The 25,790-nt window shown below is 38.7% G+C and overlaps 1 long non-coding RNA gene and 1 pseudogene across 8 annotated transcripts in view; one reads left to right on the forward strand and one right to left on the reverse strand.

The window, feature by feature from the left end:
- Positions 1–12,198, reverse strand: part of LOC145541847 (protein CFDP2 pseudogene) — a 147,451-nt pseudogene extending 135,253 nt beyond the window's left edge. For 6 of the 7 annotated variants that reach the window (XR_014079347.1, XR_014079353.1, XR_014079350.1 and 3 more), the window contains exons 1-2: positions 11,915–12,198; positions 9,959–10,117 (exon numbers count right to left, since the gene is read on the reverse strand). The product of XR_014079347.1 is annotated as a protein CFDP2 pseudogene, transcript variant X1 (transcript). The remainder of the gene's footprint in view (positions 1–9,958; positions 10,118–11,914) is intronic. The other variant, XR_014079352.1, reaches the window with a different exon arrangement.
- A 176-nt stretch (positions 12,199–12,374) lies between these two features.
- The window catches only part of LOC145541849 (uncharacterized), a 36,960-nt gene continuing 23,544 nt past the window's right edge, over positions 12,375–25,790 (forward strand). The window contains exon 1 of the long non-coding RNA XR_014079355.1: positions 12,375–12,745. This is a non-coding gene — a long non-coding RNA (uncharacterized LOC145541849). The remainder of the gene's footprint in view (positions 12,746–25,790) is intronic.

Here is a 25,790-nt window from a genome sequence, read left to right on the forward strand (position 1 = left end):
TGAAAGACATGATCTGCCAAAACTCATATAAGGAGGAAAAGACATGAATAGGCCAATTTCCATTAAAAAAATTGAATCAATAAACTTCCAAAATAGAAAGCACCAGGCCCAGATGGGTTCACTCGTAAATTCTACTAAACATTTAAGAAAGAGTTTATACCAATTCTCCACCATCTCTTTCAAAAGATAGAAGCAGATGAATACAGGGGATACTTCTTAACTCAACCTATGGGGCCAGCATTTCCCTAACACCAAAACTATACAATGACATTAAAGAAACAAGGAATATGAAACAATATTTATCATGAACATAGATGCTAAATCCTCAACAAAACATTAGCAAATGAAACCTAATGCTATATAACCATTTTGCATTTTCCATTTAGCATAGAAGAGAATCTAGTACTCCTGCGTCCTGGTGCACACAAGGAATTGTCTGTGCCCTCCAAGAGTCTATTTCCCCAATCCTGTATAAACTCTGTAATTAAATCACAATGGCCTCCAAATTCAAATTCCCAGGGGGTTCTCAGTCCCTTAGCTGTATCCCCAGATTGGGAAATCTGTTGTGCCCACCAGGACCCAGGAGAAAGGAGCAAAAACCACACAAGAGACTGACACAGACCTGCCTGTGAGTGTCCATGAGTCTCCAGTGGAGGTGTGGGCCGATGGTGGCCTGCTGCAGGGTCAGGGGCATTGAGTGTGGCAGTGCCTGCCTGGAACCTTTTGAAGGAAATCACCATTATCTTCATTACCTCCACCATAATTTGGTCTCAGGTCAAACAACAGGGAGGGAACACAGTCCCGCTCATCAACAGAAAATTGGACTAAAGATTTACTGAGCATCATCAGAACAAGACCGCCCATCAGAACAAGACCCAGTTTTGCCCACAGCCAGTCTCTCCCATCAGGAAGCTTCCAGAAGACTCATACTCATTCTTCAGAGGGAAGACAGAATGAAAAACACAATCAGTGATAACTAATCAAACTAATCACATGGATCACAGCCTTGTCTACATCAATGAAACTATGGGCCAAGCCACGTAGGGCCACCGAGGACAGATGTGTCATGGTGGACAGTTCTTACAAAATGTGGCCCACTGGAGAAGGGAATGGCAAACCACTTCAGTATTCTTGCCTTGAGAACCCCAATCAAGGCATGAAAAGGCAAAAAGATATGACACTGTAAGATGAACTCCCCAGGTCAGTAGGTGCACAATATGCTACTGGAGAAGAGTAGAGAAATAACTTCAGAAAGAATGAAGAGACAGAGCCACAATAAAAACCATGCCCAGTTGTGGATGTGACTGGTGATGGAAGTAAAGTCTGATGATGTAAAGAACAATATTGTTCAGGAACCTGGAATGCTAGGTCCATGAATCAAGGCAAATTAGAAGTGGTCAAACAGGAGATGGCAAGGGTGAACATTGACACTTTAGGAATCAATGAAGGAAAATGGACTGCAATGGGCAAATTTGATTCAGATGACCATTATATCTACTATTGTGGGCAAGGATCCCTTAGAAAGAATTGAGAACCCTTCATAATCAACAAAAGAGTCCAAAATGCAGTATGTGGGTGCAATCTCAAAAATGACAGAATGATCTCTGTTCATTTCCAAGACAAACCATTGAATTTCACAGTAAGCCAAGTGTATGCCCCAATTAGTAATGCTGAAGAAGCAGAAATTGAATGGTTTTGATGAAAGTGAAAGAGGAGAGTGAAAAAGGTGGCTTGAAACTCAACATTCAGAAAACCAAGATCATGGCATCTAGTCTCATCACTTCATGGCAAATAGATGGGGAAACAGGGACAGACTTTAATTTGGGGGCTCCAAAATCACTGCATATGGTGACTACAACCATGAAATCAAAAGATGCTTACTCCTTGGAAGGAAAGTTATGACCAACCTAGACAGCATGTTAAAAAGCAGAGGCATTACTTTGCTGACAAAGATCCGTCTAGTCAAAGCTATGGTTTTTCCAGTAGTCATGTATGGATGTGAGATTTGGACTATAAAGAAAGCTGAGCTCCGAAGAATTGATGTTTCTGAACTGTAGTGTTGGAGAAGACTCTTAAGAGTCCCTTGGACTGCAAGGAGATCCAACCAGTCCATCCTAAAGGAAATCAGTCCTGAATATTCATTGGAAAGACTGATGCAGAAGCTGAAACTCCAACAGTTTGGTCACCTGATGCGGAAAACTGACTCATTTGAAAAGATCCTTATGTTGGGAAAGATTGAAGACAGGTGGAGAAGGGGACGACAGAGGATGAGATGGTTGAATGGCATCACCAACTCGATGGACATGAGTTTGAGTAAACTCTGGGAGTTGGTGATGGACAGGGAGGCCTGACTTGCTGCAGTCCGTGGGGTCACAAAGAGTCAGACATGACTGAGTGACTGAACTGATGAAGATCTACAAGACCTTCTAGAACTAACACCCAAAAAAGATGTCCTTTTCATCATAGGGGACTGGAATGTAAAAATACGACATCTAGAGAAACCTGGAGTAACAGGCAACTTGGCCTTGGAGTACAAAATGAAGCAGGGAAAAGGCTAAAAGAGTTCTGCAAGGAGAACACACTGGTCATAGCAAACACCCTTTTCCAACAACACAAGAGACAACTCTTTACAGGGACATCACCAGATGGTCAATACTTAAATCAGATTGTTTATATTCTTTGCAACCAAAGATGGAAAAGCTTTATACAATCAGCAAAAACATACCAGGAGCTGACTGTGGCTCAGATCATGAACTTCTTATTGCAAAATTCAGACTTAAATTGAAGAAAGTAACAGAAAACACTAGACCATTCGGGTTTGATCTAAATCAAATCCCTTACGATTATACAGTGGAAGTGACAAGTAGATTCAAAGGATTAGATCTGATAGAGTGCCTGAAGAACTATGGATGGAGGTTCGTGACATTGTACAGGAGGCAGTGATTAAGACCATCCCAAGGAAAAGAAATGCAAAAAGGCAAAATGGTTGTCTGAGGAGGCCTTACAAATAGCTGAGAAAAGAAGAGAAGTAAAAGGCAAAGGAGAAAAGGAAAGATATACCCATTTGAATGCATATTTCCAAAGAATAGCAAGGAGAGACAAGGAAGCCTTCTTCAGCGATCAATGCAAAGAAATAGAGGAAAACAATAGAATGGGAAAGACAAGAGATCTCTTCAAGAAAATTAGAGATACCAAGGGAAATTTTCATGCAAAGATGGGCAAAATAAAGGACAGAAATGGCATGGACCTAACAGAAGCAGAAGATATTAAGAAGAGGTGGCGAGAATACACAGAAGAACTATACAAAAAAGATCTTCATGACTTAGACAACCATGATGGTGTGATCACTCACCTAGAGCCAGACATCCTGGAGTCTGAAGTCAAGTGGGTCATAGGAAGCATTGCTATGAACAAAGCTAGTTCAGGTGATGGAATTCCAGTTAAGCTATTTCAAACCCTAAAGGATGATGCTGTGAAAGTGCTACACTCATTATGCCAGCAAATTTGGAAAACTCAGCAGTGGCCACAGGACTGGAAAAGGTCAGTGTTCATTCCAATCCCAAAGAAGGGCCATGCCAAAAAGTTTTCAAAATACCACAAAATTGCACTCATCTCACACGCTAGCAAAGTAATGCTCAAAATTCTCTAAGCCAGGCTTCAACAGTACGTGAACCATGAACTTCCAGATGTTCAAACTGGATTTAGAAAAGGAAGAGTAACCAGAGATCAAGTTGCTAACATCCATTTGATCCTAGAAAAAGCAAGAGAGTTCCAGAAAATCATCTACTTCTGCTTTATGGATTATGCCAAAATCTTTGACTGTGGAACACAGCAAACTGTGGAAAATTCTTCAAGAGGTGGGAATACCAGACCACCTTACCTGGCTCCTGAGTAATCTGCATGCAGGTCAAGAAGCAATAGTTAGAACCAGACATGGAATGACAGACTGGTTCCAAATTGGGAGAGGAGTACGTCAAGGATGTATACATACTGTCACCCTGCTTGTTTAGTTTATATGCAGAGTACATCATGTGAAATGCTGGGCTGAAGGAAGCACAAGCTGGAATCAAGATTGCCAGGAGAAATATCAATAACCTCAGATAAGTAGATGACACCACCCTAATGGCAGAAAGTGAAGAGGAACTAAAGAGCCTCTTAATGAAAGTGAAAGGGGAGAGTGAAAAGGCTGGATTAAAACTCAACATTAGGAACACATGTAAACCCATGGCTGATTCATGTCAATGTATGGCAAAAAACACTATAATATTGTAAAGTAATTAGCCTCCAACTAAAATAAATAAATTAATTTAAAAAATAAAGTAAATTAAAATTATGAAAAAAGAAAAGTAAGATCATGGCATCTGGTCCCTTCACTCCACAGCAAATAGGTGGGGAAACAATGGAAACAGAGACATTACTTTGGGGGGTTTTCAAAAATCACTGCAGATGGTGATTATAGCCATGAAATTAAAGGACACTGGCTCCTTGGAAGAAAAGCTATGACAAACCTAGACAGCATATTAAAAAGCAAAGACATTACTTTGTCGACAAAGGTCCATCTGGTCAAAGCTCTGGTTTTTTCAGTAGTCATGTATGGATGTGAGAGTTGGACTGTAAAGAAAGCTGCATGCCCCAAAATTGACGCTTTTTAACTGTGGTTTTGGAGAAAACTCCTGAGGGACCCATGGACTTCAAGGAGACCAAACCAGTCCATCCTAAAGGAAATCAGTCCTGAATATTCATTGGAAGGACTGATGCTGAAGCTGAAGTTTCAATACTTTGGCCACATGATGCACAGAACTGACACGTTGGAAAAGACCCTGATGCTGGGAAAGATTAAAGGCAGGAGGAGAAAGGGACAACAGAGGATGAGATGGTTTGATGGCATCACCTACTTGATGGACAAGAGTTTGAGCAACCTCTGAGAGTTGGCGATGGACGGGGAAGCCAGGCTTGCTACGGTCCATGGGGTCTGAAAGAGTCAGACACAACTGAGCAACTGAACTGAACTGAATTGAACTGAGAATTTGGTACTTCCTTACAAAACTAAACACAGTATAACCATACAATCATTCTCATCGGTATTTTTCCAAATGAGCTGAAAAACATATCCACACAAGAATCTGTACACATGTTTATAGAAGCTGTATTCATAATTGCCAAACTTGAAAGCAACCAAGATGTCTTCACGTAGGTTAATGGATAACCAAACTGTGTTATACCTAAACAGTCGAATATTATTCAGCACTATAAAATGAGCTCTCCATTCATGAAAAGACAAGGAGGGATGTTGAAGCTGAAACTCTATTATTTTGGCCATCTGATGCGAAGAGCTGACTCATTTGAAAAGACCCTGATGTTGGGAAAGATTGGAGGCAGGAGGAGAAGGGGATGACAGTGGATGAGATAGTTAGATGGCATCACCGACTCAATGGAGCTGAGTTTGGGTAAACTCCGAGAGTTGGTGATGGACAGGGAGGCCTGGTGTGCTGCGGTTCATGGGGTCGCAAAGGGTCAGACACAACTGAGCTACTGAAATGAACTGAACTAGCAAGAAAACAACTTATTTGAATTCTATGGTCTGAAACTGGTGATTTTGATGTTGTGATACTATTGAGTAAGCGAGGCTTGAATTCCTAAGATGCTTAGTCTATTAAAAGTCTAAGCTTTCAAATCAACAAAGTCAAGGGAAAATCTTTCACATTAAAAGAAAACTTTTACCTCGCAAATGTTATGTTTAGTGTAGAGACAGCCATATAGGGCTATTTAACATGGGTAAGAATTTATAGAATTATAAACACATAAATATGGAAACAAACCAAGAGGTGGAACATGTCCAACATCACTCCCAATGCAGGAATTCTTTCAACATTTTCAACCAAAGTTTATACAGTTTCTGCCTGATATACGCAATGACAATGAGCTCACTCTATTTAATAGGCATCTCAATATCCATCTTTGATTATCTACAACAACAAACATTTCCTGTGAACTCTCACTTGCCAGATACAACTCTAGGCATCAGAGACACAAACATGTATAATATATACATTCCTTAAACTGGACTCAATTTCATCTCTCCTTAACTACCATTTACTAGTCTTAATTCTTACGGTACCACACAGACATCAGACACAACTGAAGTGACTTAGCATGCATGCAATTATAAGACATAATCCTAATACTAAGCAAACCTAAGGTAAAAAATGTGCTTTAAAAGTTAAAAACACTATGTAAATAGATAGCATGCACGAATACTAAACCACTTCAGTTGTGTCCAACTCTTTGTGACCCCATGGACTGCAGCCCTCCAGGCTCCTCTGTCCATGGAATTTTCCAGGTAAGCTTACTGGAGTGAGTTACCATGCCCTCCTCCAAGGGACCTTCCTGACCCAGGGATCAATCCTGCCTCTCTTAAGTCTCTTGCATATTCAGCAGTGGTTATTATCATTAGATTCCATTATATAGTCTTATAATGTAATAAGGATTGGACTAGAATATGCCAATATGACCAGGACTAGAGATGTAAATATAGAAACATTTTCAGCATTGGTGACAGCTGGGCCCATAAAAGTGTTAAGTCTTTCACAGGAGTGAATGTTTAAAGAATGAAAGCAAATTACGTTTTTAAAATTAATTTGCTAAGGCAAATAAATTGCCGCATTTACAAAGTTGAATACATATATAAAAATCTTTGACTATAATTTCTTTCAGTTTTTGTGGATTTTGTTGTTCTGAATGACCAAAAATATGTATTTTGGCATGTTATTCTTTATCCAAACATTCTGCAAGTACTGGACTTTAAGAAGACTTTGTAACAGAGTCCTCAGTTTTAATTGCCCAGGGATTCTCCTGGAGCCCTTTAAAAATTATTGGATGGAGAAAATTTCTTAAAGTGAGAATTCTACTTCAGAAGGGACAAGAAACATAATATTCTAATCAGATAGTAGAGAATCTCAACAAATGCTCATATTTCTCCCATTTGCAATTTTCCCTGAGTGTTTTGGCACTTGTTAAAAGTCAGAGTTAAGAGACAGCAACAGGGCCAGTTTGGCTGATCACATAAAGTTAGATTTTGCTAACTGCTGAGAAAGAGGGTGGTTCAATCATCAGAGTCCAAAATGATATATGCTGATAATTTGTCAATATTTTTGAAACCCAAAGAGAAAATGTGTGAAACTGGATTTCAAACATAAATAATAAGAATCTATATTCATAACAGTGAGAGTTAATTCTTAAGCATAACAATGATGTATTAAAACAAATATAATTAACTCAAGTATTGGTCTTCACATATCAGGAAGCTTTATTGTTTCTATGGACGTGTATCATAAAATCAATACAACAATGAGAGGACATTTTGGTTAGTAAGTTCATGATATAAGTGGAAAGCAGTGGGAAATAATGCAAAAAACAGATTTAATCAATTCAAAAATAATTTATGCTTGACTTTTGGTATGTCTTGGCTCTAGAAAATTAATAATGGCATGTGCAGAGTTCTAGAAATCCTCAATACTTCAAACTATCTAATGCAGACATACTGAATATCTGCATGCAGACAAAAAATTCTCTTTTCATCCTCTATTTGACACTGATCATTATTACCTCCTTTATACTATCTAGGGTCAACTTGACTTTCTGGCATTCATTTAATATTATTCTAATTCTTATTCAATATTGGTAAGAATTTGCAGCATTTTAATTTTATAAAGATGGAAAAAATCAAGAGGTACTCCTCTTGTTGGCCTCTCAACCCCACTTATTAAGTACTTGCTCCACCAGGGATCACTCTATGTTCAGGCTATGCTGTACTCCCAAGAAACAGCAAAGTCCTGCTACAACCACATTGGGCCAACCTCTTATTACTTGTCACTGTACTTTTGTTTTGTCTTGGGACCAATGAATAAAGTAGCAAGCCGTTACATCCAAAATCCTCTAAAGCAGGTCTGAAGAAGACCTGGTTTAAGTTAAATGCAAGGAAAATACGTACAATTAAAATATACGTTCCCTTTCTACTTTGTTAAACAATTAACATATATCTACCGACAGGCATTGTTGTTTGTCTTTTTGCTTCTGTAGTCTGTGGAGTAATTCTCCCTTTTGCATGCAAATCTAAAAATAATATTTAAATTCACTCTCTCAGATGCTGATGATGGCTTATTAAATCTAAGCCACATACTCTATTATGGAATTCAAGAATTTCTATCAATTGACAACTCATACCGCTTCACGCCATATCTTATTATAATTCTAGAACATACTCTTTGCCCCAAAAAGTCAGATTTAGATAATTTAAGATCTATGATAGTTTCACTGACCAGGAGGAATCATAAACACACACTGCAACATATAGGAGAATAAAATTGGGTCCCTGCATGGAAATAAAAAAACTTAAGCCATCCAAAAGAGACAAATATTATTGTTTAACTTATTCACTCTACAGATATGCATTAATTGTGTGCATCAGTTGCCTGCTCTGTGCCAGGTACTAATCTAGATGCTGGGGACACAAAAGAACAAGAGACACTCTTTATTTGAAAGGAGTTTTTGTCACTGACAATAATGTTTACACAACCCTGCATCCCTTTTGAAGCCAGGGTTTCAGAAATATTACACACACACACACACATACACACACACACACACACAAATTAGCCTCAAAATCGATATTGACTAACATATGAGGTATATACACAATTCTACAAGTTGTTATATGAAACAAATGTTTTAACCTAGTGAATTCTAGGTTCCACTTGACAGCTGTTTAAAGGAGATAAAAATTATGTAAAGGAGATAAAATTATTTGTCCCTCAGTTATTAATGCCCATTTTCTGTTTTCATATAGTTGCCTCACAATTAGTAGTATATAGTTTTAAAAACTACATGTACACTATATAATCTCACATAGAATCTAAAAAAGCTGAATTCATAGAACCAGAGAGTAGAAAGGTTGTTGCCAGGGACTCAGGGGAGGGGGAGATGGAAAGATGTTGGTCAAAGTGCAAAAACTTTCCATTTTAAAAGGAATAGGCTCTGGGGATCTACTGTGCAGCACAGTGAATATAATTGATAATACTGTTTTGTAGACTTACGATTTGCTAAGAAAGAAAATCTTTGTTATAACATATGCACACACACAAAATAGTAACTATATGAGGGGATGGTTATGTTAATTAGATTGACTGTGGTAATATTTTACAATGTATATCAAATCATCACATTATACATACTAAAGATATACAATTTTTATTTGTCAATTATACCTTAGTAAAGCTGGGGGGGACGGGCCTATATGGATCCAAAGCAAATGAAAAAAAACAGTAAAACAGAACACATTCTGATTACATCTTGTTTTCTCTGGGAGAATGAACTAGCTATGGTACAATTCCCATTGGGAGAGACTGTTCCAAACTTTCTTTAAAAATTGGCTTTCAATATTACATGTCAGTGGTGTCTATTCAAGAAGTGAAAAATCACCCAAGACAAATTATATCAGCCATCTGGACTTTTTCCACTTTAATCTCAAAATACACTGTGAAACACAATAAAGTCTTGACCACTGCCCATCTCTCTATTACACAATAGGTATTGTTTGCTTCACAGTTTATAGAAGTGTACCGCTTGAGAAATATTAGGAAGAGCAACAAAAGCATATGTAGCAACACACACAGAATACAGAGCATAGTGTCCTTGAGAATATCATTTTCCTCTCTTGAAATATTTATAACTTTGAAAATAGGTTAATATGGGCTATACTGATACCTAACTGTTGCATCCTAATTTTAGATAATTTCCAATTTTCTTTATGGGTGAACAAAATTTCTACTGGTTTTAAAGTTACCCCCAAATAAAGGCGACAAAATATATTTTTCTTCTTTCTATGTGACTTTTGATTAGTAAAGGGTATGAATGTGCCCTGTTTAAACACAGTATGTGTGTGTGCTTAGTTGGGTCTTACTCTTTGTGTCCCCATGGACTGTAGCCCACCAGGCTCCTCCATCCATGGAATTTTCCAAGGAAGAATACTGGAGTGGGTTGCTGTTTCCTTCTCTAGGGGATCACATCTGTGTCTCTTGCGCATTCTGCACTGGCAGACAGATTCTTTACCTGGAAAGCCCTGTTTAAACATAAGGACATAGCAAACAAATATTAGATGGGCTTTGTGTGAAAAGCCACATTGAAACTCTGAATCTCACATGGATCCATGTTGCCATTTGCCACAAATTAAAAACAACCATAGTGTGATGGTTAAGTTCTGAAGAAAGACACAAGGCACAAATCTCGTTTCCAATTATTAACTAAGCAATCAGAGACAAATTCTTTAATTTTCTTGTCCTTCAGGTTGTCTTCTAAAATTAAGATAATAAAACTTAAGATAATAACAACCTACATCAAAGCATTGTAATAATTACTGAATTTTTACATGCAGAGCATCAGAGCAGTGTTAGCAAATAATAAGTTCTCAATAAAAATTATCGAACAAAACTAGCTTCTTTGGGCACAACAGTATAGCTGTTATAAGAACTGTTGTAATACAAAGTTTAAAGTCATTTCCTGCCAAGTATAACTAAATAGTATTTTTCTATATGGACAAACTTTAATAAAATTTACTCTGAGTTCAAATAATAATGTCTGGTTTTCAATCACTATGTAAATTTCTAGAGCAATTGTCTTTCATCATTGAAGATCACACCTTATTTCTCATTTTTTTAAAATTACTGAATAAAGTACAAAGATTATGTTTACTTTTATATTAGGAAAACAAAGCACATATTCACTTCTAGTGACATGTCTGTTTATTATTTCATCAAGCAAAAATGTCTGAATGGACCTTGCAATGGACTGGATATTTGTGTCCCCCAAAATTTATCTGCTGAAACCCTAATGCCAATATGATAGTATTTAGAAGGGGGCCTTTAGAAGGCAATCAGGCTATAGGGTGAAGTCTTCATGAATGGAATTAGTGTCTCTACTAAAAGATGCCCAGAGAGCTAGCTCACTTTCTTTCTATGATGTGAGGATTTAAGTTAGTAATCTGCAACCTGAAAGAGGGTCCTCACCAGAATCCAATAACACTGGAACCCTTATGCTGGATTTTGAGCCTTCAGAACTATGAGAAACAAACTGATGTTGTTCAAAAGTCACTCAGCCTATGGTACTTTGTTATAGCAGCCAGACCTAGACAGATCTTAACTGAATTGAGGATGTTTGAAACTGACTGACTTAGCATATGTAGAGTATTTAATATTTACTACGGAAGTAAAAAGGCTTTAAGTCTCCTCAAAGAGATTGTCGTTCATCATCCAAGGCAACCACAGTAGTTTATAAGGCGACTCCACGACTGCTATAGGAGTAAAATGCTATACAAAGTAAAACGTTGCAAAAACAGAAACCAATGAATGGTTTCAAGTAAAAAGGGCAAAAAACAAACACTCAAAATTCAAAATGCTGGCTCTTCTAGAGCTGCCATGCACATGGCATCCGCCAGGTTGAATACTAACAAGGATTTATCTACCCTTTTGAGCAATTTCACAGTTCCTAGTGTGTTACAAAAATTAACTAACAATTGAAATAGACACTCTTACTCTTATTTTAACCTCATTAACGTCATTATTATTATTTTGCTAAAGGCCACGTTTAACACTAAGAGGGCTGTATAAATACAATTCTCTTTTCCAGCAGTAGAGAAGTGACTATTGATGAACAAAAGCAATAATTGCCACAGCCAAGCAGCAAGATAAATGTCGCCAAGCGTTTACATGCTACCCAGAATGGAGAAAGAAGGCGTTGTTCCAGACTCCTGCCATAACGTAAAAGAAAATGTTCACTATGTCCTGAGCCCCTGATATCCTGCAAATAAAGGAGCAGGAAGTCCTCAGATTTTGCAGCAGGAAGCTACTGAGGTGGCACTTACCTTGATTTCCAAATGGAACAATCATCTACAAAAGGAAAAGTGAGGATATCTACTTCATAAATCTGAAGAGAACACGGAAGAGGCTTCTTCCAGCAGCTTATGCATTGTTGCCATTTAAAACCGGCTGATGCCAGTATCATATATCCTTCAGGAATACCGACCAGCAAGCTGTGCTGAAGTTTGCTGCTCCTATTACTGGCTGCCTCACTTCTAGAACCTTCACTAACAAGATGCAGGCAACCATTCTGGAGTCACGGCTAGAGGTGGCTACTGATCCCAGGGCTGACCACCAGCTTCTCACAGAGGTTCTTATATGAACCCGCCCACCTCGCCCTTTGTGACACAGACTCCCCTCAGTGCCATGTGGACATGGCCGTCATCCCCAGACAATAATGGCGGGTGGGGCGGGGCACTCACTTGGGGGTCTGACGTCATGAGGGATGCTAGCCAAGAAAGTTCTGCGCATGCACAGAAGGATCTCTTATCAACAAGCCTGAGAGGTCCTCTGAGCGGGAAGGATCGCCGCTTCCACAGAGACCTGGAAGAAACGGAAAGGAAGAGCAGGCCGGTCTGGAAAGGCTGTGACCGTGGGGGGATTTTCAGCTTCCCAGCTCACTGCTACTGCACCCAAGGTCACAGACGGGTCTGAAAGAGCAGGTATCCTCTGTGCCCACCTACAGCTCCCCACTGGAGACAAGCCTCAGTGCCAGCAATGACCGTCTGCGGCCCCACAGCTCCGAGCACTGAACGAGTAGGACCGAACAATGAGTTGGGCTTAAGCTGTTCTCCCTCAGACGCTGAAACACAAAATGGAAGTAAGGTTGACAGAAAGTAGGTTGTTCAAAACATGTATGTGTAAATATATCAATATGTATAATACGTATAAAGCATTCATAAATATATTTATTATACATACATAAATTAATCTCAGTAATATAATTTCAATTATTAGTAAACTTCACAGGCATACAGATATGGTTTTCATGTATTTTTGTTAAAAAGTCTAGCCATAGTTCATTACATCTCAAGCGGAATTTGTAAAATAGCAGCATCAGAATTATTCTGGGATTATTGTGTAAAAATAAATAACTCAGGGGCCTATCTCAGACCTACTAAATCAGAAACTACAGAAACAGGGTGTAAAATTCTACTCTTTTTTTAAACCTCCCTGTTGTTGTTGTTTAGTTGCTAAGTTTTCTCTAACTCTTTTGCAACTAAATCTCCCAAAGGAGTTTTTGTTTGCCATACACATGGAGAATTGTTACTCTAGTTTATTTTTCTTCCTAAAACACAGAAGGATAGCATAGTATAATGCTCTCAGAATAAGTAAAAAGGATATTTTTTCCTGAAAAGCTTTAACTATGTCTCATAGGAAAACATCTTAAATGTCTGGGTAAAGATCATGGATTAAAAACCATGCTATCACTCTTGCTCCCTCCATAAACTGCTGGGTCCAAAATTCACAAGTATAAAAGTATTGTTCAAAGGCATAAAAACCTAAATATAAAAACCTAAATATATGGAAAACAAGAATTGTGAATAAAATTTTGATAGCTGGAAAAAATATCAATAAGTGATAAATGACAGCGCAAAAAAGAAAAAAAAAAAAACTTGAATCAATTTCACTTCAGTTCAGTCACTCAGTCGTGTCTGACTCTTTGAGACTCCATGGACCACAGCATGCCAGGCCTCCCTGTCCATCACCAACTCCTGGAGTTTACCCAAACCCATGTACATTGAGTCAGTGATACCATCCAACAATCTTATCCTCTGTCGTCCCTTTCTCCTTCTGCCCTCAATCTTTCCCAACATCAGGGCCTTTTCAAGTGAGTGAGCTCTTGCATCAGGTAGCCAAAGTATTGGAGTTTCAGCTTCAACATCAGTCCTTCCAATGAACACCCAGGACTGATCTCCTTTAGGATGGACTGGTTGGATCTCCTTGCAGTCCAAGGGATTGTCAAGATTCTTCTCCAACACCACAGTTCAAAAGCATCAATTCTTCGGCACTCAGCTTTCTTTATACACCAAATCTCACATCCATACATGATGACTGGAAGAGCCATAGCTTTCCATGAAAAAATACTCGAGGAGATAATAGTAAAAAATTTCCCTAAAAGAGAAAGGAAATAGTCACAGAAGTCCAAGAAACCCAGAGAGTCCCAAACAGGATAAACCCAAGGCGAAACACCCCAAGACACATATTAATCAAATTAACAAAGATCAAACACAAAGAACAAATATTAAAAGCAGCAAGGGAAAAACAACAAATAACACACAAGGGGATCCCCATAAGGATAACAGCTGATCTTTCAATAGAAACTCTTCAGGCTAGAAGGGAATGGCAGGACATACTTAAAGTAATGAAAGAGAATAATCTACAACCCAGATTACGGTACCCAACAAGGATCTCATTCAGATATGAAGGAGAATTCAAAAGCTTTACAGACAAGCAAGAGCTGAGGGAATTCAGCACCACCAAACCAGCTCTCCAACAAATGCTAAAGGATCTTCTCTAAACAGGAAACACAGAAAGGATGTTTCAACACGAACTCAAAACAACAAAGTAAATGGCAACGGGATCATACTTATCCATAATTACCTTAAATGTAAATGGGTTGAATGCCCCAACCAAAAGACAAAGCCTGGCTGAATGGATACAAAAACAAGACCCCTATATATGCTGTCTACAAGAGACCCACCTCAAAACTAGGGACACATACAGACTGAAAGTGAAGGGATGGAAAAACATATTTCATGCAAACGGAGACCAAAAGAAAGCAGGAGTCGCAATACTCATTTCAGATAAAATAGACTTTAAAATAAAGGCTGGAGGATGGGGGATAAGATGGCGGAGGAATAGGATGGGGAGACCACTCTCTCCTCCACAAATGTATCGAAAGAACATCTAAACGCTGACCAAACTTCACAAAACTACTTCTGAAGGCTGGCTGAGGACTTCAGGCTTCCACAAAAACTGCGCATTATCTTCAAAAGAGGTAGGAGAAATTATAAAAGATAAAAAGAGAGACAAAAGAGTTAGGGACGGAGACCCATCCCGGGGAGGGAGTCGTAAAAGAGGAGGAATTTCCAAGCACCAGGAAACCCTCTCACCGGCGGGTGTGGGGGAGGATTTTTTATCTCGGAGGGCAATGTAACTGGGAGGAAAAAATAAATAAAATCCACAGATTACGTGCCTAAAGCAACTCCCAGCAAAGAACCCCAGACGCTCGCATCATCCGCCACCAGCAAGTGGGGGCTGAACGGAGAGGAGCGGGCGGCATTGCCTAGGGTAAGGACCGGGCCCGAGTGCCCCAAGGGCAATCTGAGGGAGCTAACGTGAGATAGTAACCTAAACTGTGGGACAGCGAGAGAGAAAGAACTATCCCGCGAAAAAGCCCAACTCTAAGGCACTGCCGGCCCGCTCACAGAACAAAGGACTGAGCGATACCAGAGGAGAGCTAGCCGGCTGCGGACCGCCCCATCCCCCGCCGGACACAGCGGGCAGGTGGGGCCCGCCAGAGCCGGAAAGGGGCAAACTCGGCTCCAGAGAGGGCACCCCCTACCAAACTGCAAACAGGCTCCCAGTTTCTAAGCAAAGACTGCCTGAGATCCCGGAGGGTCGACAGCCGCCGGGAGGGTCGCAGCCAGAGACCAGCTCCCCAGAACCGACACAAAGCACACCGGAGCCGGGCGCGCCCGTAAACCGAGGCGGGGACCAGGGAGGTGATAAGCCGCACTGCCCCAACAGGGGAGACCGCGCTCGCCAAACTCCTGGCCGCCGGGGCAGCTCCGACCGGGAACGGCACAAGCCGCGGGCGAAACCGAGTCTGCGCTTTTGTGGAGTAACCGGGAGCCTGAACCTGAGCGGCTTAGACCTGGGAAGTGCACGCAGCTCAGGGCCCGCTCCCCGGCCGAGTAACCTGAAGCCTGAGCAGGGTAGACGGGGAAAGCACACACGCCGTGAGCGGGGGCGAACCCAGTGCGGCCGAGACACTGCGAGCTTACCACACGCACGCCAGAATTGCAGTGTTCCTTCCTCCCCACAGCACGATTGAACAAGCGAACCTAAAGAGATCACCTCCACCGCTTTGTTGCAGGGCAGAAATTAGATACTGAAGAGATCTCCAAACAGAAGCCAAATAAACAGAGGGAAGCGCTTTGGAAGGGACAGGCCAACAGATTAAGATCCCTGTAGTTAATACCGACTGCATTGAAAAGGACCTATAGATCTTGAAAAGTATAAGCAGGAATAAGGATCTATCTAAAACTGAGCAGATCCCACACTGCTCACAACAGCTCCAGAGAAAGTCCGGGATATATATATTTTTTACTATTTTTTTTTTTTGATTTTTTTTTTTTAATTAATTAAAAAAAAATTTTTTTTTTCTCTTCTTTCCTTTTTCTTCAAGTCCTCTATTACACCTTTAACTTTCATTTTCATAACCCACTATTAACTTGCAAAAAAAAAAAAACCCTATTTTTGAAGCAAACTACATACATATATCTTATACCTTTTGTGTTTTCTTTTTTTAATGTTTTTTTCCTGTTCTACATTTTTTTACTGTTTCTTTTTTTACTGTTTTACTGTTTTTTTTCTTTTTACACTGTTTCCTTTTTTCTTTTTTTTTTTTTTTAGATTGTAAGTCTTATAAGAGTCTAACCTCTACTCTAGATTTTTAATCTTTGTTTTACATATTTGATATCAACTTTGTACATTTAAGAACCCAATCTTTAGGACCCACTTTTACTCAGGAGTGTGATCACTGGCCTGATCACTCTCTCCCCCTATTGATGCTCTTTCTTCTCCCTCAGGGAACCTCTATCTCCCACCCTCCTCCTTCTCTTCTCAACCCAATTCTGTGAATCTCTGAGGGTGTTCTGGGTACCGGAGAACACTTCAGGAACAGGATACTGCCCAGATCTCTCTCTCCCCTCTTGATTCCTCCCTTTCTACTCATGCTCACCTCTGTTACCTTCCTCCCCCCTCTCTATGTATCTCTGTGAATCACTCTGAGGGTTCCAAACTGTGGAAAGCACAGAGGGAAGTGCTTACTGGCTAGATTGCTCTCTCCACATTTGAATTCCCCTCTTCCCCTCCTGGTCACCTCAACCCACCCCCCCCCACCTCATCTCTCCATGTAACTCAGTGAACCTTTCTGGGTATCCCTCACTGCGGAGAATCTTTTCACCATTAACCTAAAAGTTTTATTATTGAGGCTGTATGGAAGGAGAAGTCTTGAGGCTACTGCAAGAATAAGACTGAAAGCCAGGGGAAACATTAATTAATAAGAGACCATCCAATAGCCTCCATAAATTCACTGAAACCAAGCTCCACCCAAGAGACAATAAGTTCCAGAGCAAGACATACCACGCAAATTCTCCAGCAACGCAGGAAGATAGAACTGAGCATCAATATACAGGCTGCCCAGAGGCACACCAAATCCATAGACATCTCAAAAATTAATACTGGTCACTCCATTACACTCTAGAGAGCAGAAATCCAGCTCCACCCACCAGAACACCGACACAAGCTCCCCCAACCAGGAAGCCTTGACAAGCCACCTGTCCAACCCCAACCGCAGTGAGGAACCTCCACAACAAAGAGGAACTTCATACTACCAGAATACAGAAGGGCCACGCCTAACACAGCAATCTAAACAAGATGAAAAGACAGAGAAATACTCAGCAAGTAAAGGACATTGAGAAATGCCCACAAAGCCAAACAAAAGAGGAGGAGATAGGGAATCTATCTGAAAAAGAATTTAGAATAAGGATAATAAAAATGATCCAAAATCTTGAAAGCAAAATGGAGTTACAGATAAATAGCCTGGAGACAAAGATTGAGAAGATGCAAGAAATGTTTATCAAGGACTTAGAAGAAATAAAAAGGAATCAATATAGAATGAATAATGAAATAAAGGAGATAAAAGACACTCTGGAGGGAACCAACAGTAGAATAACGGAGGCAGAAGATAGGATAAGTGAGGTAGAAGATAGAATGATGGAAATAAACGAAGCAGAGAGGAAAAAAGAAAAAAGAATCAAAAGAAATGAGGAAAACCTCCGGGACCTCTGGGACAATATGAAACGCCCCAACATTCGAATCATAGGAGTCCCAGAAGAAGAAGATAAAAGGAAAGGCCATGAAAAAATACTCGAGGAGATAATAGTTGAGAATTTCCCTAAATTGAGGAAAGAAATAGTCACAGAAGTCCAAGAAACCCAGAGAGTTCCAAACAGGATAAACCCAAGGCGAAACACCCCAAGACACATATTAATCAAATTAACAAAGATCAAACACAAAGAACAAATATTAAAAGCAGCAAGGGAAAAACAACAAATAACACACAAGGGGATCCCCATAAGGATAACAGCTGATCTTTCAATAGAAACCCTTCAGGCTAGAAGGGAATGGCAGGACATACTTAAAGTAATGAAAGAGAATAATCTACAACCCAGATTACTGTACCCAGCAAGGATTTCATTCAGATATGAAGGAGAATTCAAAAGCTTTACAGACAAGCAAGAGCTGAGGGAATTCAGCACCACCAAACCAGCTCTCCAGCAAATGCTAAAGGATCTTCTCTAAACAGGAAACACAGAAAGGATGTTTCAACACGAACTCAAAACAACAAAGTAAATGGCAACGGGATCATACTTATCAATAATTACCTTAAATGTAAATGGGTTGAATGCCCCAACCAAAAGACAAAGGGTTGCTGAATGGATACAAAAACAAGACCCCTATATATGCTGTCTACAAGAGACCCACCTCAAAACTAGAGACACACACAGGCTGAAAGTGAAAGGATGGAAAAACATATTCCATGCAAACGGAGACCAAAAGAAAGCAGGAGTCGCAATACTCATTTCAGATAAAATAGACTTTAAAATAAAGGATGTGAAAAGGGACAAAGAAGGACACTACATAAAGATCAAAGGATCAATTCAAGAAGAAGACGTAACAATCATAAATATATATGCACCCAACATAGGAGCACCACAATATATAAGGCAAATACTAACAAGTATGAAAGGGGAAATTAACAATAACACAATAATAGTGGGAGACTTTAATACTCCACTCACGCATATGGATAGATCAACTAAACAGAAAATTAACAAGGAAACACAAACTTTAAATGATACAATAGACAAATTAGATTTAATTGATATTTACAGGAGTTTCCACCCCAAAACAATCAATTTTACCTTTTTCTCAAGTGCACATGGAACTTTCTCCAGGATAGATCACATCCTGGGCCATAAATCTAGCCTTGGTAAATTCAAAAAAATTGAAATCATCCCAGCCATCTTCTCTGACCACAATGCAGTAAGATTAGACCTCAATTACAGGAAAAAAACTATTAAAAGTTCCAACATATGGAGGCTAAACAACACGCTTCTGAATAACCAACAAATCACAGAAGAAATCAAAAAAGAAATCAAATTATGCATAGAAACGAATGAAAATGAAAGCACAACAACCCAAAACCTATGGGACACTGTAAAAGCAATACTAAGGGGAAGGTTCATAGCAATACAGGCGTACCTCAAGAAACAAGAAAAAAATCAAATAAATCAACTAACTCTACACCTAAAGCAACTAGAGAAGGAAGAAATGAAAAACCCCAGGGTCAGTAGAAGGAAAGAAATCTTAAAAATTAGGGCAGAAATAAATGCAAAAGAAACAAAAGAGACCATAGCAAAAATCAACAAAACTAAAAGCTGGTTTTTCGAGAAGATAAACAAAATTGACAAGCCATTAGCCAGACTCATCAAGAAACAAAGGGAGAAGAATCAGATCAACAAAATTAGAAATGAAAATGGAGAGATCACAACAGACTCCACAGAAATACAAAGGATCATAAGAGACTACTACCAACAGCTATATGCCAATAAAATGGACAACTTGGAAGAAATGGACAAATTCTTAGAAAAGTATAACTTTCCAAAACTGAACCATGAAGAAATAGAAGATCTTAACAGACCCATCACAAGCACGGAAATCGAAACTGTAATCAGAAATCTTCCAGCAAACAAAAGCCCAGGACGAGACGGCTTCACAGCGGAATTCTACCAAAAATTTAGAGAAGAGCTAACATCTATCCTACTCAAACTCTTCCAGAAAATTGCAGAAGATGGTAAACTTCCAAACTCATTCTATGAGGCCACCATCACCCTAATTCCAAAACCAGACAAAGATGTCACAAAAAAGGAAAACTACAGGCCAATATCACTGATGAACATAGATACAAAAATCCTTAATAAAATTCTAGCAAACAGAATCCAACATCATATTAAAAAGATCATACATCATGACCAAGTGGGCTTTATCCCAGGAATGCAAGGTTTTTTTAACATCCGCAAATCAATCAATGTAATACACCACATTAACAAATTGAAAGAAAAAAACCATATGGTTATCTCAATAGATGCAGAAAAAGCCTTTGACAAAATTCAGCATCCATTTATGATTAAAACCCTCCAGAAAGCAGGAATAGAAGGAACATATCTCAACATAATAAAAGCTATATATGACAAACCCACAGCAAACATTATCCTCAAGGGTGAAAAATTGAAAGCATTTCCCCTAAAGTCAGGAACAAGGCAAGGATGCCCACTTTCACCACTACTATTCAACATAGTTTTGGAAGTTTTGGCCACAGCAATCAGAGCTGAAAAAGAAATAAAAGGAATCCAGATAGGAAAAGAAGAAGTAAAACTCTCACTGTTTGCAGACGACATGATTCTCTACGTAGAAAACCCTAAAGACTCTACTAGAAAATTACTAGAGTTGATCAATGAATATAGTAAAGTTGCAGGATATAAAATTAACACACAGAAATCCCTTGCATTCCTATACTCCAATAATGAGAAAACAGAAAGAGAAATTAAGGAAACAATACCATTCACCATTGCATCAAAAAGAATAAAATACTTAGGAATATATCTACCTAAAGAAACAAAAGACTTATATATAGAAAACTATAAAACACTGATGAAAGAAATCAAAGAGGACACAAACAGATGGAGAAATATACCGTGTTCATGGATTGGAAGAATTAATATAGTGAAAATGAGTATACTACCCAAAGCAATCTATAGATTCAATGCAATCCCTATCAAGCTACCAATGGTATTTTTCACAGAACTAGAACAAATCATCTCACAATTTGTATGGAAATATAAGAAACCTCGAATAGCCAAAGCAATCTTGAGGAAGAAGAATGGAACTGGAGGAATCAACCTGCCTGACTTCAGGCTCTACTACAAAGCCACAGTCATCAAGACAGTATGGTACTGGCACAAAGATAGAAATATAGATCAATGGAACAAAATAGAAAGCCCAGAGATAAACCCACGCACCTATGGACACCTTATCTTCGACAAAGGAGGCAAGAATATTCAATGGAGAAAAGACAATCTCTTTAACAAGTGGTGCTGGGAAAACTGGTCAACCACTTGTAAAAGAATGAAACTAGAACATTTCCTAACACCGTACACAAAAATAAACTCAAAATGGATTAAAGATCTAAATGTAAGACCAGAAACAATAAAACTCCTAGAGGAAAACATAGGCAAAACACTCTCCGACATAAATCACAGCAGGATCCTCCATGACCCACCTCCTAGAATATTGGAAATAAAAGCAAAAATAAAAAAATGGGACCTAATTAAAATTAAAAGCTTTTGCACAACAAAGGAAACTATAAACAAGGTGAAAAGACAGCCTTCAGAATGGGAGAAAATAATAGCAAATGAAGCAACAGACAAACAATTAATATCAAAAATATACAAGCAACTTCTGCAGCTGAATTCCTGAAAAATAAACGACCCAATCAAAAAATGGGCCAAAGAACTAAACAGACATTTCTCCAAAGAAGACATACAGATGGCTAACAAACACATGAAAAGATGCTCAACATCACTCATTATTAGAGAAATGCAAATCAAAACCACAATGAGGTATCATTTCACACCAGTCAGAATGGCTGCTATCCAAAAGTCTACAAGCAATAAATGCTGGAGAGGGTGTGGAGAAAAGGGAACCCTCTTACACTGTTGGTGGGGATGCAAACTAGTACAGCCACTATGGAGAACAGTGTGGAGATTCCTTAAAAAACTGGGAATAGAACTGCCATATGACCCAGCAATCCCACTGCTGGGCATATACACCGAGGAAACCAGAATTGAAAGAGACGCGTGTACCCCAATGTTCATCGCAGCACTGTTTACAATAGCCAGGACATGGAAGCAACCTAGATGTCCATCAGCAGACGAATGGATGAGGAAGCAGTGGTACATATACACAATGGAATATTACTCAGCCATTAAAAAAAATACATTTGAATCGGTTCTACTGAGATGGATGAAACTGGAGCCCATTATACAGAGTGAAGTAAGCCAGAAAGAAAAACACCAATACAGTATACTAATGCATATATATGGAATTTGAAAGATGGTAATGATAACCCTATATGCGAGACAGAATAAGAGACACAGATGCATGGAACAATTTTATGGACTCTGAGGGAGAAGGTGAGGGTGGGACGTTCTGGGAGAATAGCATTGAAACATGTATATTATCATATGTGAAACAGAACACCATTCCATGTTCGATGCATGAGACAAGGGCTCAGGGCCGGGGCAATGGGATGATCCAGAAGGATGGGATGGGGAGGGCGGTGGGTGGGGGGTCCAGGAGGGGGAACACATGTAAACCCATGGCTGATTCATGTCAATGTATGGCAAAAACTATTGCAATGTTGTGAAGTGATTGGCCCCCAACTAAAATAAATAAATTTATAAAAAAATAAAAAAATAAAAAAAAATAAAATAAAATAAAGGCTGTGAAAAGGGACAAAGAAGGACACTACATAATGATCAAAGGATCAATCCCAGAAGAAGATGTAACAATTATAAACATATATGCACCCAACATAGGAGCACCACAATATATAAGGCAAATACTAACAAGTATGAAAGGGGAAATTAACAATAACACAATAATAGTGGGAGACTTTAATACTCCACTCACACCTATGGATAGATCAACTAAACATAAAATTAACAAGGAAACACAAACTTTAAATGATACAATAGACAAATTAGATTTAATTGATATTTACAGGACTTTCCTCCCCAAAACAACCAATTTCACCTTTTTTTCAAGTGCACACGGAACTTTCTCCAGGATAGATCACATCCTGGGCCATAAATCTAGCCTTGGTAAATTCCAAAAAATTGAAATCATCCCAGCCATCTTCTCTGACCACAATGCAGTAAGATTAGACCTCAATTACAGGAAAAAAAACTATTAAAAATTCCAACATATGGAGGCTAAACAACACGCTTCTGAATAACCAACAAATCACAGAAGAAATCAAAAAAGAAATCAAATTATGCATAGAAACAAATGAAAATGACAACACAACAACCCAAAACCTATGAGACACTGAAAAACAATGCTAAAGGGAAGGTTCATAGCAATACAGGCGTACCTCAAGAAACAAGAAAAAAATCAAATAAATAAACTAACTCTACACCTAAAGCAACTAGAGAAGGAAGAAATTAAGAACCCCAGGGTCAGTAAAAGGAAAGAAATCTTAAAAATTATGGTAGAAATAAATGCAAAAGAAACAAAAGAGACCATAGCAAAAATCAACAAAACTAAAAGATGGTTTTTCGAGAAGATAAACAAAATTGACAAGCCATTAGCCAGACTCATCAAGAAACAAAGGGAGAAGAATCACATCAACAAAATTAGAAATGAAAATGGAGAGATCACAACAGACTCCACAGAAATACAAAGAATCATAAGAGACTACTACCAACAGAAAATCTCAACAGACCCATCACAAGCACGGAAATCGAAACTGTAAACAGAATTCTTCCAGCAAACAAAAGCCCAGGACCAGACGGCTTCACAGCGGAATTCTACCAAAAATTTAGAGAAGAGCTAATACCTATCCTACTCAAACTCGTCCAGAAAATTGCAGAAGATGGTAAACTTCCAAGCTCATTCTATGAGGCCATCATCACCCTAATTCCAAAACCAGAAAAAGATGCCACAAAAAAAGAAAACTACAGGCCAATATCACTGATGAACATAGATGCAAAAATCCTTAATAAAATTCTAGCAAACAGAATCCAACATCATATTAAAAAGATCATACATCATGACCAAGTGGGCTTTATCCCAGGAATGCAAGGTTTCTTTAACATCCGCAAATCAATGAATGTAATGCATCACATTAACAAATTGAAAGATAAAAACCATATGATTATCTCAATAGATGCAGAAAAAGCCTTTGACAAAATTCAACATCCATTTATGATAAAAACCCTCCAGAAAGCAGGAATAGAAGGAACATACCTAAACATAATAAAAGCTATATATGACAACCCCACAGCAAACATTATCCTCAAGGGTGAAAAATTGAAAGCATTTCCCCTAAAGTCAGGAACAAGGCAAGGATGCCCACTTTCACCACTACTATTCAACATAGTTTTGGAAGTTTTGGCCACAGCAATCAGAGCTGAAAAAGAAATAAAAGGAATCCAGATAGGAAAAGAAGAAGTAAAACTCTCACTGTTTGCAGACGACATGATTCTCTACGTAGAAAACCCTAAAGACTCTACTAGAAAATTACTAGAACTAATCAATGAATATAGTAAAGTTGCAGGATATAAAATTAACACACAGAAATCCCTTGCATTCCTGTACTTCAATAATGAGAAAACAGAAAGAGAAATTAAGAAAACAATACCATTCTCCATTGCAACAAAAAGAATAAAATACTTAGGAATATATCTACCTAAAGAAATGAAACACTTATATATAGAAAACTATAAAACACTGATGAAAGAAGTCAAAGAGGACACAAACAGATGGAGAAATTTACCGTGTTCATGGATTGGAAGAATTAATACAGTGAAAATTAGTATACTACCCAAAGCAATCTATGGATTCAATGCAATCCCTATCAAGCTACCAATGGTATTTTTCACAGAACCAGAACAAATAATTTCACAATTTGTATGGAAATATAAGAAACCTCAAATAGCCAAAGTAATCTTGAGAAAGAAGAATGGAACTGGAGGAATCAACCTGCCTGACCTCAGGCTCTACTCCAAAGCCACAGTCATCAAGATAGTATGGTACTGGCACAAAGACAGAAATATAGATCAATGGAACAAAATAGAAATCCCAGAGATAAATGCACACACCTATGGACATCTTATATTTGACAAAGGAGGCAAGAATATACAATGGAGAAAAGACAATCTCTTTAATAAGTGGTGCTGGGAAAACTGGTCATCCACTTGTAAAAGAATGAAACTAGAACACTTCATAACACCATACACAAAAATAAACTCAAAATGGATTAAAGATCTAAATGTAAGACCAGAAACTATAAAACTCCTAGAGGAAAACATAGGCAAAACACTCTCCGACATAAATCACAGCAGGATCCTCCATGACCCACTTCCCAGAATATTGGAAATAAAAGCAAAAATAAACAAATGGGACCTAATTAAAATTAAAAGCTTTTGCACAACAAAGGAAACTATAAGCAAGGTGAAAAGACAGCCTTTAGAATGGGAGAAAATAGTAGCAAATGAAGCAACAGACAAACAATTAATCTCAAAAATATACAAGCAACTCTTGCAGCTGAATTCCAGAAAAATAAACGACCAATCAAAAAAATGGGCCAAAGAACTAAACAGACATTTCTCCAAAGAAGACATACAGATGGCTAACAAACACATGAAAAGATGCTCAACATCACTCATTATTAGAGAAATGCAAATCAAAACGACAATGAGGTACCATTTCACACCAGTCAGAATGGCTGCTATCCAAAAGTCT

Source organism: Giraffa tippelskirchi, chromosome 3, assembly GCF_054371585.1.
Source record: "Giraffa tippelskirchi isolate mGirTip1 chromosome 3, T2T-mGirTip1v1.2.pri, whole genome shotgun sequence".
In the NCBI taxonomy this organism is placed as follows: domain Eukaryota; kingdom Metazoa; phylum Chordata; class Mammalia; order Artiodactyla; family Giraffidae; genus Giraffa; species Giraffa tippelskirchi.